This window comes from Spodoptera frugiperda, chromosome 2 (genome assembly GCF_023101765.2).
Source record: "Spodoptera frugiperda isolate SF20-4 chromosome 2, AGI-APGP_CSIRO_Sfru_2.0, whole genome shotgun sequence".
NCBI lineage: Eukaryota > Metazoa > Arthropoda > Insecta > Lepidoptera > Noctuidae > Spodoptera > Spodoptera frugiperda.
The window spans coordinates 8,830,235-8,845,864 of NC_064213.1; positions in this window are offsets into that span (position 1 = coordinate 8,830,235).

Sequence of the window (15,630 nt, forward strand, 5' to 3'; positions counted from 1 at the left end):
AAGATTTAGTCAACTCTTTGAACAAATTCACGGTTGCTTGCATTACTTTTTTTAATGGTTTTACGACTAACGATTTTATGAAAGGCATAGCAACGGTATGTGTTTACTGCTATGTCAGATATTTCTTAACATAATATGACACCTGTCTATTTATATTTAAAAATTTGCTTTTAAACTCAATCGTCAATCAAGTAGAAAAAAGCAATAGAAAAAACGAAAAATAATGTGCTTCTTCTTTGTTACAGATTTAACGAGATTCGTGCAAACGGTATAGTTGCAACGGGATAAAGAAGGTAGACAAACTAAATTATAAACCTAACCTAACCTCATGACGTAGTGAATGAAAGCCATACTGAACGTATAATAAGGTCCAATGCTATATATACTGAAGTCGTACTTGTTCTGAATTCTAATGAAGAGGCGACGGACGGAAGGACATGGACGAGGTTATGCCAAATTCTGGGAAGCTATAGGACGAGGATGAGCGACTGTAGGGTTAACGATTGCACGCCGCACTGCGCCAACACAAAGCGAATTGTTTCCAGAAATATTGACACTAACATCCCACACGCGTTTATTTATACCTAGGTACGTACTACGTAAGACGTCGACCTAGTCCAATCTGTCGATTTTTTATCCGATTTTCAGCCTTATAATTTTGCAGGAAAGTTGAAACTCTTTTAAATAGATTTTTGACAATTTGCTGTAAGTAGATTGCTGTGAACGCGCTACATAAATATCTCACGTCTTTTAATAATTTCAACTAGGCTGATATTTAGAAACGTAATTAAAATCGAACATAATTAGAATCAACGTAAAACACCTATTAACGATTATGGAGGCCATTAAAAGGGATTTGCATAGAAACGAAGAAATTAAATGACCGGTGAATTTGTTATCTCTACCCTATCTTAATTAATGACTTCGATCGCGCGTTTACGAATATTAATAACGACATTGTTATGTATTATTTGCAAATGAGTGGCCCACATGGCCTACACCAATTACTAATAGCCTGACTTGTGATAAATATTGCTAGATTCATGACGCGGCGTCGTTCGAGCCATGTGATTCATAATTCCCGGATGCACGCATAATAAATATTAATGAATTAATTTGAGCCTAGTTCTAGCAATAAATAATGTAAGTAACTAAGTTAGTGGCACTGTCGGCTTCTAGTTGCCTAGTTGCTTGCTTACGTAATGTTTTTATTTATAATTCAAGTTCATTTAGATTGCTGCATATTAAAAATAATATATATCTAGTTGTTTAGCTTTAACTTATAATAACTAAATAGTTATTTATAAAAAATTTAGCTAGAAAATTTTGTTGACTAATGTATACCATTTTGAGATAATAATTTATTCAGCAGCGCATTTGTGATCTCTAGAAAATTGAGGCGCGGCCGCGGCTCTTCTTCGATCTAAAATCAAATCGTAGTTAAATGTCAATAAGATGTCGATCGGCATCATTGAATGCTCTCAAATGAAACGAGCGAGGGTCAACTGAGCGGCGAGATGATAAAAACTGGCGTAAAATATAATGGCGTCGGGCTAGGTATTGTGATGACGCGGTGCTCGCCGGGTCAATGACACCTGACTCATGTCCTGTGCCGCACTCGCCGAAGACATTCGCTGTGTAAATGATAAGTAGCGAAATATTATTTGAAATACACTCGAGTCTTAACCAGCTACTCACATTTTAAAATGTTTTTTTTTTATTAGCAGGTAAAACTCTACTTCAATAGACTGTCATCTTTCATGAATATTTAAAACATTAATTATATTGGCCTATGCTAGGTAATGAACGACTAACGATATAATTCACTCCGCCACATTAAACACAGCGGCCATCACAATAAACGATGGAATACCCGTTTTATGAACCACAAATCATATTAAAGGTTAATACACTAGAAGTATTCCGGAGTGCAATTAATAAGGAGATACTCGGAAGTGAAGTGCATAAAACATATTAATCACAATGCGACCTCATTCTACAAAGCACTGACCTGACGACAGTTATGAAATAGAGGTAATATTCAAGAGATAAATACAAGGAAAATAATGGGTCTATTTATATTCCTTGGTAGAGACTGCTTGGCAGAAATGAGTCATAGTTGAGTTCAGAAACTCACCCTGCAGCTTTCGTTTTGGAGGTCAACCATATTATTATTTGTATCGGACGAACTTGTCTCAACTTGTTTGTTTGAATAAAAACCAGGCCGATTCTCGAAAACTGTAAACATTGCCAGATCCGTTAGATACATTTCAATATGACTTATTATGTCGCCAGAATACTTGAAGCTGGTTCAGTGTTCGGGTTTTAAACGAACAGGTACGAACATGTTTGAGGTCCCCTTGAACTTGCTGTCCCGCTCAGTTTAAAGCATGTCGTAGCGATGGAAATACTTTCAATTATTAAGTTAAAAATTGTATAACTATTCACTCAATATCGTGTCATGTTTATTACCCAATGACCCACTAATGTTATTTTATTTACAAGTAAATTGGTGACTCAACAGTAAATACGGTCATCATGGAAAACCTCTGGACTTTCCTATGATATTTCTCGCTAAAAACTCCCATTGCATATTGATTCATTGCAAATATGAGTGCATAATACCTATAAATAATTATATACGGACAAAATCATGGAAATGTTGTGTTAAATTTTGAAAAACATCATTAATAACGATATCCATCAAACAATCTTCAACAAAAACTGGTCCCATAAATTGTACGGTCTCTCAAAAATGATTATATTAATTAAACCCTAATCATGGGCCCAGGAATTGTGAAGGCAAGCGGACCTCGGACCCACAGACTATATTAGGCAGGATCAGTCGAACCGAACCGCCTCTGATTAATTCAGACTAAAAAACAAAAATATGTGGACCGCAAATTATATTTCCGATTGCAATAATGCATTACAAAACAATATAATACCAGTTTCGATATTTTTACACTCGATTACCAATTATAATACGAAAAATTAAATTTTAAATTACTTTTTTAAGTGTGTCTGAATGTATGTCACTATTCATTCACATTTCAAGGTACCGCTTCAGTTTTTATTCAGAAAGGAATTCTGACGCAATTTTGTTTTCACAACATTCACCTCAGGCACAGGTATTTCTATTGTGCCTTTATTATAATAAAATATAGAAGAAATAACAAACTTAACTCGTTATATTATTATAAATACTTATTACAAGTAAAATTGTATGTCAATGGATGGAGCACGTGGCTTATCTTAGATGATTTATTTATCTTTTCGATTACCATTCAACTTCCTTGTGTTCACAAGAAAAAGTATAAAAATATACTTCGTTAAAAAAAAACTAAATACATTTTTATAAAAACGTAGCTGCTACGAATATTCCTTTCCTATTTTGACCTAAAACGATTTTATTCCCGCGTAGAGCCTTGCTACGGCGTAGCACTTTGCTACGAACTTCGCCTTCGGGAACAAAGGATAATTTAGGACAGTTACTTCTTTTTTTAAACGTGTTTGGTGGCTTATTTGTTAATCATTTATAAATATTGGATTATATGGTAGAGAAGTTTTTGTAGAATTCCAAAAGATAATATGAAAATACTGAAAATAAAAATAAAATAATTCTGTAATTTACAATGAAATCATAGTTTTAATCAAAGAATATAATTTCTATATATTAAGGTACACTTATTAATTTACTAAATTGTAGAATATTATACTTAAACCAAAGCATTGACATTGCTTATCATAAAGAAACGATTGAATAATGGACTTGGTTACTATAATACAATATTGTTTGCTATAAACATTATCTATAACTCCAATATCGTTCTTCGAGGCTACCGCCTGCGCCTATATCTAATTTCCACGAAATGTGCGGGCTGGTGGCAAGTTCGGTGCGCCTGCGCAGCGACATCGACCAGCGACGGCGACGCCAGCGTCGGCTGACGTCATGACACCCAAGTTGCATCCGCCATTTTGATAATAAAACGGATAATAATTACCGCCTATCTAACAAGTCATGGTCGATATATTTACATAAACACATTCACACAACGCACATGAATCTTTCACAGGTTACAATTTTTCAGTCACTAAGCCATATTTATTTTGTGAATTAACTGTTTAACATTGGCATAACCACCAATTCTCGGTACGAATAATTTAACGTAGTGAACGTTTGAATTAATCAGCACATCAAATGTATAAAACCATCGTTTATCCTCCTACTTTTGTGAATAACTCATAACTGGGAGGAAAATACTGTTTTAATTTACCTAGCTCTTAATTAAATCGTGCAAAATATTGCAGGCTTAGTGCTTTATCTCGCGGGTACCTGGGAATCGCTCGAGCATGACCACATTAGCATTTATCTATTCGTGCTAGACGCCAGACGGCTTCTTATTCTAGCTATTTAATTGAGTAATTGAAATGGGCGTTAACATCTCCTGTTATACTTCATAATACTTTACCTAAAACAATTACGAAATGCATTTGTAGCTACCTAGTCAATTTTATTGAAAAAAAAAAAGTAAAATTACGTAAGTTTCCAGTTTGACCATTACATAAATATTTAACTATATGTACAGTAATAATATGTTTAAAATACTGATACATAACACATTCGTGTAACCACTAAACAAGAGAAGTTATTTAGTAAAATATCTAGGCCCGTATGTCATTCACAAGATTACGTCGAAAGGTCGACACGCTGAAATCGTGTTGTTACCGACGCGACGACAGCGCCGCGCGGCGGTGCGCGTGCGACGTTCGCACTGGTTCAGACGACTCGTTCCCGCCAAAACAGTCGCAGGCTGTGGCGCGAAGGCTCGTGATTGGTCGGCTCGGGCGGCGGCGGCGGCGCGCGCGCAAGGCCGCCGGTTTTCCCGCGAACAATGCCAAATGGTGCATTTGTCAAGGTGAGTTCGTTCACCGCCGACGCCGGGCGCCGCGCGCTCCTCCGACGGACATTCGCCACAGCATTCGCTCGCTTCGCGCCGATCGAAGGTCGACGGAAGGCAACCGAGTGCTTATTTCACTCCGCACCGAATCTACATCCATTAGCATCCGCTCTTTATTACAGGTGAATAACTTGTTTTATCTTTTTAATTATTTCACATGTATGCTTAGAGTTAAATTAATTCAATTACCGTACTTCGTGTAGAAAGTATTACATTGTTGTATCCTACATTCACTTTAAATATTTTTTGTTGCTAAGTGACGTGTTAGTTTTATATGCCTCTATAATTATAAGACATTAAGCTGTTGTGAACTGGGAGGTGCGAAGAGTGAAGAGCGAAGCATGAAGAAAGAAGAACAGTATCAAGTGCTACGCCCGGACGAACTTCCCAGCTCGGCCGACATACACGGGTCGGTGGGATCTTCGTCCGTTTGTATCGCTTATACGTTTTTTTCTACAAACAACATTGAAATCGCGGACGAGCTGAAGAAAATTACTCGCACTTTGAAGCCTAATTTCTTCGTATGAGGAAGTCGCACCGTGGGACAATTTTGCAGATTGAAATTTTTAAACGGGAAATATCTCCTTATTAACCTTATTTATGGTAATATAATTACAGAAGTTTCAGCAATTACTTTGTTTCGTACATGTTCACTAATAAAGTGTTGTGATGACGCACTAAAGCAGCCACTGTGAATAACGGTGTAAGTAATGTAATGGCCAACACGTAAAAATAAAGGAATAAACATTAAAGTGACCTAAAAAGGCAATCGTCATTAAATGCTTAATTAATATTTAATTATTTTAAATAAGTTAATGCACATAATTAATTATTTGAGTGTTTATTCACTTTCTAGTAGGCACCAACAGTTCTGTAGAATATAACATTTATGTAGTAATTTATATAAATAAAATATGTATGTACTGTAAATATACTGTTTTTGCGTCTTCAAAAAGATTTTTGTGACACTTTTTGGATTGTCGTTTTAGGCCTAAATGTACTTCGTACCATTAAACGATATTTGTTTGACTGTAAATGACATACATTTTGTTTATATCTTTGTATAGTCTTTTTTTGTTATAGATATTGGATTATGTTAAAAATATGTTAACAAAAATAGTTTTTCTATGGCAAATTGTAATTATTTGTTTTTATATCCTAAAATACATAAAAATATAGTATAAAATATCTTCTTAATCACGACTTATGCATGTTATAAAATTACAAGCAATATCATAAAGAATTGTAATATAAAATTTACAATTTTAAAAGGATTTTAATTCAATTAAAAAAAGATACAAGATAGGTATCTTTTTTTAATTGAATTAAAAAATAAAATCTTTAAATTGAATGAACTCGTATTATACACTCTTATGAAAATTTGAAGAATTAGAATCTTCTTTTGTGAAATGGTATTACAACGGGAATGAGGGATTTCGATGTTGCACTCATGAGTGAGATGGCTCTACTGGAATGTAAGTTTCAATTAACCGAAACAACTTAGCTATCATAATGACTTGACATTAGCAAATATTTGAGCAACAGACCTGAAGCTACACCAGCGCCTCTAGTAGCGCGAACATCATGTAATTTTATGTACCTATCTAAGTTTGTATGCGTAGCTGTAGACACAGAAAAAAGTAAGTTGTAGATACAAATTGTTATAAGCACAATATCTATTATATAAAAATAAGTCTGGTTTTCCTTCTTGACGCAATAACGCAAGAACGCAAGAACGGATTTGCACGGTTTTGCATTCATTGGAAAGGTCTCGGGCTCCGTAAGGTTTATAGCAAAGAAAATTCTGGAAAAATTCCAAGAGAAAAGCGGGAACACTGGGAAAATTATTGGTGGCGAAACGGAGTTCGCCGGGTTTGCTAGTATGATATAAATGGTGTAGTATATAGTATATACATAGTATTATTTATTTCCGAAGAAACTAGGTTATTAATTCTAAAACTCAATTACTTAGTTTCTTCGGAAATAAGTTTCGTTTTGTCATTGTAGTTTTAAATCTTTTTTTTATTGTTGTTTACGTTATTTTAAATGAAACAAAACAATGTATTCAATATAATACTGTACCTACACTACAACTGTAGTTATAGACTGTATGCTGTATGTATGTATTATGTAAGTAAGGATACAACAATATGATTATTTTCTTTTTGCCTATAAATTCGTTAAAATTTACTTAAGCATACTATAAGTAACATTTTGAATAAGTTAAGTACCATGTTACCGAATTTACCGTATTAACCAATGAACATCAAAAAAATAAGAAGAAAGTTACACCGAAAAATAAATATCTGCGACGGATTTTTGAGGGAACCTCAGCAAGAAAAATATATTTATGCTGTAGCGTCACTAAAAAAACTCTTTTAAAAATGGAATTAAGCAGAGTTCATGACTAACCTACTTAAAGTTGAACTCTACGAGTTTAAACACTCAAGCAGCAGGGTTGATACCTACCCGGGCTTTCGGACTACCTAGTAAGTTACCGGGGCTGCGGCTCGAAAAGGAGGATTAGAAACGGGGTAGTTTTTTGTCAGTAAGAGTCTGACACTCGCTCGCCCAAGGCGGGAGAAGTCCAAGGATGATTTTTCCTTCAACAAAAAAAAAACCTTGGCTGCAAACGATTACCTAACACCCTTTTCTACAAGTGTGATGTGATGTTCACCATGTGGGTTCCTCGTTCATGGAAAGAGTAAGAGATTAATATAATTAGGTAGTCTTAACTAAAAGGCATCTTATAATAAATAAATAAGATGAAGTAAATATTCTAAATCTTAGTATCAAAAATCCAAACTTGAACGGTGGTGTGGATATTTGTGAAACAAAAATATTTTCGATAAAAATGGCCTACTGAATAATTTTATTCAGTACAATAAGCATGCACATATCTAATCTAATCTTTGTAATTGGTAATCGTAGTTCAATAGACTGCTTGAAATTCCATTTTGCATAATTTTATTATTGATAAGTATTATAATATTATCTGGTTAATTTATTAACATAATAATTGTGCCTAAGCCTAAGCACGTTCATATCCCCGGAAGCATTAGACAAAGCTAACTGGTATACTTGCAGTTTCATTATTGACTCCTATGTAAGATCTTACTCGAAGTACAATAATCTTGTTGCTTACTACCTAGTCTATATAACTGTCTGATATTCTATCACATTCTGAGAACGCACTATATTTATCTACTGTGCTATTTACGGTAAAGATTATCTCGATTTAGTACAATATACGTGTTGATTTGTGCTAGTAACTTGTTGACCCGCTTACCTACTTGTTTTTATATTAACATCGTTATTCGACAAATATCTATACAAGTATTTGTCTCCAGTGAATAAACTAAGTCCATACTATCCACAATCCAGCCCTTAAACATGGTACTTAACTCGTTAACTGCCACGTAGGTCAACGGTAACTTACGTTAGTGGAGGATTTACCTTCAACAGTTTTCTAATGGCAATCAAAGACTTAAGGTGCTGGCATTCAATCTTAGATGGTCCAGGGAACTACGCCTTGGTACTGACTGCTTCTGCTTCTGAACGACACACTCGCGTCACGCTTTTTATCCCAGAAGGAGTAGGTAGAGGTGCACAATTCGGTGAATTCGGCATTTAATGCCGCCATACAATGTACACCCACTTTTCACCATTTGTGTTATAAGTCCCATGTAATAGGGGGTGAGCTTATTGGCATATACTGGGCACAATTCCAGACTCCGTGCTACTACTGAGAAATTTTCGAAAATTTTCGAATTTACTTCTGAACGAATGTTTGATGTTATTATAATTATGTTTATCCTTTCCTTGCACGGGACCACAGGGTCCCGGAACTTTGGAAGGCATACGAGGAGCCGAAGCCAACTCGCAGAGGCCCGTTGAACAATTTTAATCTAAATGTAATCAGGACATCAGCCGGCGATTATCCCTGTATGCACTATGGAAGCTTGTACACCAAAGGACAATCCCCGGCTGATGCAGGACTATTGTGAGATATGGTAAAAAGAAGTGATAGGGATGTGGGTGGCTGTGGAATAGTTAACCGGTTAACTATGGGTACTATGGCCTCTGCCCCTGACCAATATTGAAAAATAAATTAAAAAATTAAAAAATTAAAAATTCTTTATTTGAAACAAGAAAAACATACAAAAACAAACAAGTTGAAACGATGATAACAGCAATAGTATTAAACTGTGTCGCAGTTATCAGCGCCCCTTTCCAGGTAAGAAAATAAATTGTACCAGTAACAAAAACCAAAGATGCGGAATTTTTTTAGTCTAATTAACAATTTAAAAAGAATCTAATGTAAGTATATTAAGTCTTTGTGTGATTAGATGAGTGGTTGTGTGTATGTGTACTTGTATAATTTGTGTATGTAACACATTCATCTGAATGTGTGTGTGTGTGTATTATGTGTATGTTAGTGTATGTGTAAGGATGTGTGTGAGTTACAATTCCACTAGTTCTTCTGTTTCGTTATAATTTAATTGTTTTAGCCACATATTTAATTTGATTTTGAGTTTATTTCTAGTTAATGAATAGATATTTATTTCCTTATTTATTCTATTATATATTTTGCAGCTAATGTGTTTAAAGTGTCGGCGTGCCGCTTCAGTTCTGCGAACTGCTATGCCACATACCCTATCAGACCGGCGTTTTGTACTGAAGATACTAGGATCATAGGCAAGCTGGCAATGTTTACGAAGTATGGCTTGAAGTACAAATAATTGTCTTACAGTGAGAACCTGACATAGAGAATACAGAGCCTTTGTTGGGTATCGTATCGGTTTCTTCGCCAGAACCTTAAGTATAGCACGCTGTCCGCGTTCAACTCGTAGCATGGTCGTTTTATGAGTTCCTCCCCATACAACAAGGCAATAACCTAACACCGACTGAGCCAGCGAGAAGTATATTTTAATTAAGCTGTCAAAATCAACTACGGATCTAAGTTTCTTAAAAATATAAATAAGCTTCCTCAGTCGTGTAACTGTGGCATCAATTTGCTGTTTCCATTTAAGATGACTATCCACTAAAATACCCAAGTATTTAACAGTCTGAGTACTATCAAGTTTAGGACAGTCACAGCTTGTGTTTGACGTAGAGGTAGAACAAGTGTGGGCGCGGATCACAAAAGGAGTTGCTGGCTGACTAGAGCTATTTGGAGAAAATACAATGAATTTCGTTTTACTAGTATTTAGGGTTAAGAGATTTTTGGTTAACCATTTCGTTACAGAATTTAGGGCCAGTTCTGAGTTTGTTTGAACCCCACTCCAATCAACACCGTGAATTATTAGAGCTGTGTCATCTGCATAAGTAATAATTTTGCAGTTCGGTATGTTTAACTGACACAGCTCATTCACATATATGAGGAATAGGGTTGGGCCCAGTACACTGCCCTGTGGTACTCCAAAAGTAAGAGATTCTTCGCCACTTATGAAGTTTCCTATCTTAAGGGACTGTTTGCGGCCCGTCAGGTAGCTACAAAACAAATCATATGCAGTACCGCGAATGCCTATGTTATTTAGCTTTGAAAGAAGCATGGGAACAGAGACAGTGTCAAAAGCCTTAGAGAGATCTAAAAATATACCAATAGTTTTATGTTTCTTTTCGAAATTGTCTACAATTGTGTCGGTAAGTTCCAAGACAGCATCATCTGTAGATTTACCACGTCTAAAGCCGAACTGATTTGGTGCTAAGATCTGAAATTTGTCGAGGTATTTAGTAAGTCTAATATTAATTACTTTTTCAAAAATTTTTGAAAGTGTGGAGAGTATTGAGATTGGTCTATAGTTTGAGACACTGTCTCTGTCTCCAGCTTTGTAGATAGGATGAACAACCGCAGTTTTAAAAACAATAGGAAAGGTGCCTGTAGACAGGCATAAGTTAAAAATATGGACAAGGATTGGTATAATTGTATGTCTCGTAGCTTTCACAATAGCAGAAGTAATACCATCAAGACCAGCAGAACTTTTCTCTTTGAGACCCAGAATAATGTTTTCTAGCTCAGTATTGTCAACTTCCAGCAACGTCATTGAATGCAGAGGTGGAGAGTGGGAAGAAATGGGATGCTTATTTGAGGCAAGGTTCTTGTAGAAGTCTGTTTGTTGAATTTTATCCGCTAATAGTCTGCCTATGTTGGAAAAATAGTTATTCGCGCTATCCACCGATTTAGAGGGATTTTCACAGCAATTTAATAGTTCCGAAGCCGTTGTGCTGCTCTGATTAAGGTTTGCGATTTGTTTTATAAGCCGCCACGTATCTTTAGGATCACTCCTAACCCTCTGAAACTCAGCGCGTTCATATTCCCGTCTAACTTTTTTAAAAGGTTGTTACAAAAGTTGCGATAACGGTGGAAAACCAACTTATATGATTCGTTATCCGGGTTTTTTTTAAACGCACGATACAATTTGTCACGGTGTCGTATACATCTCAGAAGGCCAGGAGTAATCCACGGCTTAATAATACGTTTTTTACTAGGTATGATTGAGACATGGGAGTGAGATTTTATGACAGAGGACATAGTTGACACGAAGTATTTCGCAGCTGAGTCCGGATCTTGAGATTCTAAAATTGACGCAAAATTTGTTTTTTTAATACATTCGACAACCGCGGGGAAATCTATCTTATTAATAGTCTGTTTATGAGCATTCGTTTTAATATTTAGGTTACAGTAAATAACAATTGGTGAATGGTCCGTAATGAGTGAGTCAAGCACAAGAGTGGTGGCAGTGGTATGGGAGCGAAGGATCACATGATCCAGGCAGTTTGAAAGTCTCGTTGGAAAGATATGAGCAGGGAGCATTGCATGAGAAGCCAAAAGTGTCAGGTATTCATCAGCATAGGAATCAGTGCAATTGGGTATAATATTTATATTAAGATCGCCAATTACGGCTACTGTTTTGTATTGTGACAGGCTTGATAACAAAAGATCGAGCCCATTTAAAAACTGTGTCAAATCTCTTTTAGACGGGGACCGATATACGGCGACAAAGGCCGAGTGACCATTTAGCTTGAGTACTAAACAGTTAGCATCGTTAAGTATGGGTTGGTCAACAATAACATTTAAACAGTCGCTTATGTAGACAACCACACCATCATTTTGACTTTTAAATGATGAAGAGTAAGAGGTGAAGCCTTTTATAGAGGGAATTATTTGACATTTACTTAACCAGCATTCACTTAAAACTAGAATATCAGGCAAGTGTGTTAGTCTACTCAAGTATACTAATAGGTTATTGAAATTACAATTTAGACTACGTATATTAGTATGAAAAACTTTAAAATCATGCAATGCACTATTAAAAAATCTTCCACTTATTTCCGGTGAGCAAATGTAGCAGTTAGATACAGAAACATTTTCGACTTCGCTTGTTATAGAAGTTAAGTCATCCATTCCACAGAATATTAAAAAACAACAGGGGAAAGAAAAATGGGACATAAGTTACATTATTTACGAAAGCAATAAACGGCTTTCTAGTGTCTTTTATGAAATATCGCTTATAAAGTGTGTTAGAATACGCGAACAACTTAACTGACTGAGTATTTGTAACATAAAGGTAGTGGATTGTATGAGTAGGATAAAGTGGATGATGTGTGAAATGGCTGTAGAGTGTGAAGTGTGTAGTTTGAGTGGCAACAAAGAATAATTTGAATGAATTTTTACAATGAATAAAAAATCTAGGGTAATCATGCAAGAAATATAGAAAAAATGATATAAGAGCTAGATATTCAGCGACGTCTTTTGCTATCATAATGACTAGTCACGCTGTTTTCGTAATCCTTGCTAAGTCTGACTCGTTCTTCACCTGTAAGTGGGGACTACCAGGTCTTTCGCGAACAAAAATCCTCCCATGTGAGACCCAGCAGAATTCAAACTGGTTGGTTTTAGCTGCATCCCTAGCTAGGAAGAAGAGTCTTTTATTCTTGGCTGACAAATTTTCTGATATATAGATACGATTAATATTGATACATACGGATAAACAGGCAGGGGGTGACTAGCAAACTCAATTACTGGGCCTCCGAAAACGGCCGCTAGCAGCGACAAGGGGGCAGCATACGTTGAGCTGCTTGAGGAAGGAGAGGCATCCCACGGCTATCAGAGCAATCCCGGAAGCACGGTCTAAACCCCTACCAGCATCTTACTGGGATACATCCTTCCCCCAAGATTATTATTGTAATACCCCGTAGTCACCCTAGAAAAATTTAGAAAATGAGAGATACTAGAATAAGGCTAGGTATGAAACACCATTAACACGTTCAACGCCATAGGGAATAACATTAAATATGGACCACGATAGCGGAAAATTTGCTTTCAGCAGTTTTCTGTCGACAGTTAAAGCCTTAACTAGAGTCTCTACTTGCATAACCCGGCGATGATTGCGTTGTAAAACTAAAGTAGTATGTAAGAATCATACCAGATGGCGCTCTGTGGATTCTGCCTATCCAAGGACTAAAGCGTGAGTTTACATACGTATTAGTATCCACTACCGGGCCTCGCCCTTATTAGATCGACTAAAGCCGTAGCCCATGTGTTCCACACTACAATCTATCTCTGTGCATTTTTACTCAGATCTGTTCAATAGTTTTGCGTGAAGGAACAAAAATACATTAACAGTAATTACAAACTTTCTTATTTATAAAATTAGTAGGGTAGGAGGTCTGAATATTGTAATATTCTAACGCCCGAATACTGAAAAGCTACTTAAAGTTGTACTTAAATATCGTCATCATCATCTCTATCATTTTATAAAGAATTGATAAAGACAAAACTAGTTTTGAGAGCGTCTTAAAATTGACTAGCGTTTGAGTTTTCGGACATAAGTCTATAATATTTTGCGTAGGCACTTACCTGTTATCCGGAGCTGTGGACTAGCTAGCGGGTTTACCGAGGTTCCGGCTCGAAAAGTGGGAGAAGGAACGGGGTGGTTTTTAGTCAGTTAGAGTCTGACACTCCCTCTCGCCTCGCCTAAGGCGGGAAGTACTTGGATGATTTTCCCCCTGAAAAAAAAGGACTTACCTGTTGGAACTCTGAAAACTATTTCTATCTTTAATCGTCTTCAAAAAAGAAGGAGGTTATCGGTTTAACTTGTTCTGCAAGTATGTTTATCCGCGATTATTTCACGATTGGCTGAATTAATTTTCATGCGGTTTTCAGAAGTGTTTGTTACATTTAGGAGCAGTTTTTACGATAACTGATTTTATTGAAGAGGGTGAAATTTATTATTACGTAATTTATTGAAAATATTTATTCATTTCATCGGAATCCTTAAGTATGAAGCATCGACGTATGATGATGGCATGAAGATTAAGTAAATGAGTCCTGTGACTACGCTGACGGCGGACGGGCTAATTTCATAATAATATAATATATACACTACTAAACATCAAAGACACTACCTATATCAAATTACAGAAAGCCGCAATTTTGAATACATGCCGAATAGTAAGAAAATTCATGCAGAATGATGAAAATGACATTTCACCACCATCAGCACCACCACCACCACCACCCCTTCAAACCATTGAACTTCCAGACCAACTATAAAATAATAACATGTGCTTTACTTGGCTTAGGCCCGTAAAGTACATTACATCCGGCCTTGGAGCCGAGACTTTAAACAAGTATCCTAAAAATAATATATTATATTTTTTTTTGTGTTTTCTGGTCTTGCAATCAGTCATTTCAGACTATAAACAGATGTGGTGGGTACTTTGTGTCGTTTAGGGTGCTGCTCTCATTAGAGCCAGCCCTTCATTATTTGGATCCTGGACCCTCTAGTCATCGAAAATATCACGCCGCTTCTTAAGTCTACGTATGGTCTCGGGGATAGTGAGCTGCCCTGCCAGCTGATTTGGATGCAATATAATATAAGTAAAAAATATTTACAGTCGATAGTAGTAATCTCCAATTCACTAGTTTAGTTAATCAGGTCCTAAATTAGTTTTAACAAATGGTCCTCGGCTTATAACTTTATTAATATCATGCCTATTATTTATCCTGAAATCTCAAAAGTACATTTCTCGAAGAATATGGTACAATAACTTACTATGACAGGTAAGGTTACACATGGTGTTGACCTAGTCCGCATGAAAATCTAGTAATATCTCAAAATGTAGAGGTCGCACCTGCCACCACGTTACCACCTATGCTTTGATAATTGAGGGAAATTCATATTACTTTATTTTAAGCGGAAACGTCTGTAACTATATTTTTTTTAATTTACAAAGACAAAAGAGTTACAATAGAATATAAAACCATGAAAACTCCTGAACAGTGAAGTTCGGCGTGTCCCAGAGACATTAATAACTGTCTTGGATTAAAATAAATCAGAAGAAATAATTAACCGAGAAGAAATGAAAACGATAGTTTCCACTTCCCTCGGTGAATTTAGTGCAGGAGACAGGCACAATTAAAGAGACTGCACAACTGGGAGAGGCCCAGTTGTCAAGCACTGACTTAAAACTAAGTGGGTTCTATATGTGAGCAGTCATATACACACTACATTTGCTTCCAATAATAGAAATCGTAGACTCTACCGCCTTGGGTAAGGCGAGAGGGAGTGGCATACTCTTACAGACTAAAAACCACCCCGTTCCTACTCCTGTTTTTCGAGTCGGAGCACAGCGGTAACTTGCTATGTTACTCCGCAGCCCC